The sequence below is a fragment of the Leptonychotes weddellii genome, chromosome 13, assembly GCF_054177405.1.
Source record: "Leptonychotes weddellii isolate Sample4059 chromosome 13, ASM5417740v2, whole genome shotgun sequence".
NCBI lineage: Eukaryota > Metazoa > Chordata > Mammalia > Carnivora > Phocidae > Leptonychotes > Leptonychotes weddellii.
In genome coordinates this window covers 65,117,244-65,122,164 of record NC_138381.1, presented here as the reverse complement: position 1 = coordinate 65,122,164, position 4,921 = coordinate 65,117,244, and positions in this window count along the sequence as shown.

Here is a 4,921-nt window from a genome sequence, read left to right as displayed (position 1 = left end):
TTATTCTGTTATTGTTTCTGTAGAGAGCAAGATGGAGTCACTCATGTCAAGCCGTGATGCAAGGAACCCGGGGCCCTGCAGGTAGGACCAGACATCACTGAAACGAGCACATGACGGTGGCCCTCAGAACTGATAACTAGCAAAGCCGAAAGAGCCTGGAAGGACATAGAGCTGATGATAATCACTAGAACCAGAAGTGGCCAACAAAGTCCCAGGCCTGATTAAACTCCCTTAAAATGGGAAGACTTTGGCAGCAGACAGACCCTCCAGATGCTGACCCTTCCTTGTCTGACTACATTTGAAAGGCAAATACCACCAAAGGCTCTGCGTGATTGATCTCTGAATATAACAGAGACCTTCCACGGCTTGAACAGAATGAGCAGGAAATGCCCAGAGCTGACCCATACCAGACCCGATCCTCATCACAACTGCATGCTCAACGGACTGACTTCGTGTTTGGTTCGTCAACTTCTAACCCCTTGTTCTAGCTTGTTGGTTGTGACTTTGTATTGTGCTTTGCTCTGTGTGACCTGTGTGAAGCCCAGTTAAATGCGGAGTGAAATGTCACTGAGTTTGGAATCCTGAAACTGCTTTGCAATTATGTTAACCTTGTTTTATAATCGAATAAATTGGCGTTGTGGAAAGATACAACTAGGGTATGCACATTCATAGTGTGCTCGTGATAGTTTCCAACTTAAGTTGGATTTTCTAATATCAATAATGAATGCTATAAATTTGCCTTAAAGTAATGCTTTTGGTGTACCTCACAGTTTTTAATCTCTAGAATTTTCCTTAATATTTATTACCAAGCGTCAAATTTTATTATTATTTCTGTAGACATTTGAGTTTAGAAGTATGTTTTAAATTTCCACGGGGCGCCTGGGTGGCTCAGTTGGTTAAGCGACTGCCTTCGGCTCAGGTCATGATCCTGGAGTTCCGGGATCGAGTCCCACATCGGGCTCCCTGCTCAGCGGGGAGTCTGCTTCTCCCTCTGACCCTCCTCCCTCTCATGCTCTCTGTCTCTCATTCTCTCTCTCGCAAATAAATAAAATCTTAAAAAAAAAAAAGAAGTATGTTTTAAATTTCCCAACACTGCAACAATTGATCATGTATATAAATCTTTTCATATTTTTGCCAGTATGTCTTTGCGATACATTTTGAGAAGATTCTTGAATCAAAGGGTTAATGCCTGTGCAGTTTTACTAGGTATTGCCAAATTCCCCTGCATTTTGGGCTGAGTGATGCTTTCTGAGCAATAATGTATGGGAGACCCTATTTCAGCACAATCACACTAACATAGTATATTAGGAAACTTTTCAATTTTTGATGGAAGAGAAGCAGTATCTCAGTGTAATTTGCATTTGAATTTGTCTTTTTTGAACAAGGTTAAGGGTCATTTGTCTTCTTTTTTCTCTGAACTGTTTATTCATGTTTCTAGCATGTTCTGCTAGAACTGTTGGTAGTCCTTTCTTCCTTATACTTAGGAAATATTTGTAACTTATAACTTTGTGATCTAAGATACAAATTTTCCCATTTTGTGCTTTATCTTTTTTACTTTGTTTATTGAACGTTATGCCATGCAAAATTTTTCTATTTTTATATAATCAAATTCATCTGTATGTTCACAGGGGTTCTTCCAACACTTACAAGTGGTTATAGTCACTCTTTATAGTGATCTTTGCTGCATCGACAAGGATCAGCCAGCTGTCAGTTGAAATAAGAATTCTATTTCTCATGTTTTAGGATAATTTATTGATTTTCCTTTGCTTTGCATAAGCCTGAGGAACTTGGATTGTCTCAAAGAGGCTTATGACTTATTCTGCAGTTTGCAAAAGAAAGACCCCAGGCTGAGCAAAGAGGAGGAAGCAGCCCAAGAGGAAACTGATGGACACATCTGAGAAGCCACAGTGAACATCAAGGTCATCTTCCTCCTGGCAGTGCCTGCCTTCATCCATGTCTGTTTGGCCTAAACTCTTATCTGAGATTCTGAGAATATTTATTAAACGAAACATAATTTTATAGATTTTTTTTTTTTTTTTTATTTGAGACAGAGAGAATGAGAGAGACAGAGAGCACACGAGAGGGGGGAGGGTCAGAGGGAGAAGCAGACTCCCTGCCGAGCAGGGAGCCCGATGCGGGACTCGATCCCGGGACTCCAGGATCATGACCTGAGCCGAAAGCAGTCGCTTAACCAACTGAGCCACCCAGGCGCCCTAATTTTATAGATTTTTGCTTTCATAGTTTCTTTTGTTGTTGTTGGGTTTGGGGGGTTTTGTTGTTGTTATTGTTGTTTTTGTTTTGTTTTGTTTTGTTTTGCTTTTGTATTGCAACAGGGAGATGAGTAGCTGGCCATTTTGTCTAATGAGGTGACCACAGACTAGAATTTTTGCCTTTGTTTCTCTGTGTCAGTAAAGAGTGTACGATTTAGAAAGTCAGTGGAATGGAGTCAAGTCAGTGTGCAAAGAGCTTTGGTCTAAATTCTTTGTTTGATTCCCTGTTCTCCATGAAGGTTACCCTACTTTGCACTTGTTTTCTGTAGTTTCCAGAGATTTCCATTTGGAAGGAATTGCCTCTCTCAGCTCTGCCTCACCTAGTAACCACCTCATCTATAAAACAGTGATCATCTTTGATTTCAAAGCTTTGGAAAATAAAAATATTTCTAATAGGTGAGTATGTGCACACTAGAAATCCCAGTTATAAATGAACATACACATATATTTAAATAAGGCAACCTGGTTTTATGTGTTGTCTCATGGCCAGATTTAAACACAAAACATATGGATCGTTTTTATAAATACTTGTACCATTATTCCATAGGATGGTTTATCATACTTTATCCACTGAGGAGCATTCACATTGGTATCGATTATTTGCTATTATAATAATCCTGAATGGGACATACCTGTATATTCATCAGTTGTTACATGAGCTAGATTTTTTTCTTTAATGATTGGTCCTAGAAATAGAATACTAGGGAAATAGTATGGATATTTAATATTTTGGTAAAAATGAAAGATTTGTGTTCCAAAAGAGAAGTCTGATTTATATCATCACTATCAGTATATGAGAGTTCCTATTCACCCACATCCTTAATTACAGAGAATGTTATCAATCATAATTAGTCAAATTGGTGATTGAGAAATAATTTTTCTTTTTAACTCCTTTTTCTCAAATGATTGGTGAGATTACGTATATTTGCATAGATTTATTAATCATTTGTTTTATTATTCTGTCCCTTTCTTGATCTTCTACCATTTTCTATGTATTTATTAGAGAGGGGGGAGGAGCAGAGGGAGAGGGAGAGAGAGAATCCCAAGCAGACTCCCTGCTGAGCATGGAGCCCAACGTGGGGCTCGACACGGGACTGGATCTCATGACCCTGAGATCATGATCTGAGCCAAAATCAAGAGTCAGATGTTTAAACAACTGAGTCACCCAGGTGCCCCACCATTTTCTCTTTATAGAAAAATATTCTTTATATAGTCTGTATGCTTATTTGCATATGAGTTGCAAATGTTTTTTCTTAAAGTCTGTGTCTTGACTTTTAGCTTTGTGTTGTCTTTTGTGGTACTGACACTTTAATTTTTTTAAATTGTGCTAAAATACACATAACATAAAATTTACCGTCTTAATCCATTTTAACTGTACAGTTCAGTAGTGTTAAATACAGTCACACTGTTGTGTGTCCAATCTCCAAAACTCCCTTCATCTTGCAAAATTGCCTCTGGCAACCGTCATTCTATTTTCTCTCCCTGTGAATTTGGCTACCCTAGGTGCCTCATATAAGTGCACTCATACAACATTTGTACTTTTGTGACTGGCTTATTTTCACTTACATAATGTCCGCAAGGTTTATCCGGGTTGTAACCTGTGACAGGATTTCTTTCCATTTTAAGGCTGAATATTATTCCACTGTATGTACAGACCACATTTTCTTTATCCATTACTCATCTGTTGATGGACATTTAGATGGCTTCCATATATTGGCTTACAGTGAATAATAGTGCTATGAATATGGGTGTACAAATATCTCTTCAAGACCCTTCTTTCGGGGCGCCTGGCTGGCTCAGTTGATGAAGTGGCTGCCTTCGGCTCAGGTCATGATCCTGGAGTCCCTGGATCGGGTCCTGCATCGGGGTCCCTGCTCAGCGGGGAGTCTGCTTCTCCCTCTGACCCTCCCCCCTCTCATGTGCTCTCTCTCTCATTCTCTCTCTCTCAAATAAATAAATAAAATCTTTAAAAAAAAAAAGACCCCTCTTTCAATTCTTTTGGGTATATACACAGAAGCAGAGTTCCTGGATTATGTGGCAATTCTATTTTTAATTCCAGTAACCACCCCACCATTTTCCATAGAGGCTGCAGCATTTCACACTCCCACCAACAGTGCACGGAGGTCCCACTTCCTCCACATTCTTGCCAACATTTGTTTTTTTGTTTCTTGGATGGTAACCATCCTAATGCATGTGAAGTGGCATCCACTGTGGTTTTGATTTGCATTTCTCTAATGATTAATAATGTTGAGCATCTTCGGGACCCCTGGGTGGCTCAGTCGGTTAAGCAATTAAGGGTCTGCCTTCAGCTGAGGTCATGATCCCAGGGTCCTGGGATCGAGCCCCACATGGAGCTCCCTGCTCAGCAGGAAGCCTGCTTCTCCCTCTCCCCCCCGCCCAACCACTCCTGCTCTCTCTTGCACTCTCTCAAATAAATAAAGTCTTCTAAAAAATGTGTAACTTTAAAAAATAATAAAATAATGTTGAACATTTTTCATGTGTTTGTTGGCCATTTGTATATCGTTTTTAGAGGGATGTCTATTCAGGTCTTTTGCCCATTTTTGAATTTTGTCATTTATGTTTTGTTCTTGAGTTGTAAGAACTTTGTATATTCTGGATATTAACTCCAATATTAACTGCAAATCAATGAT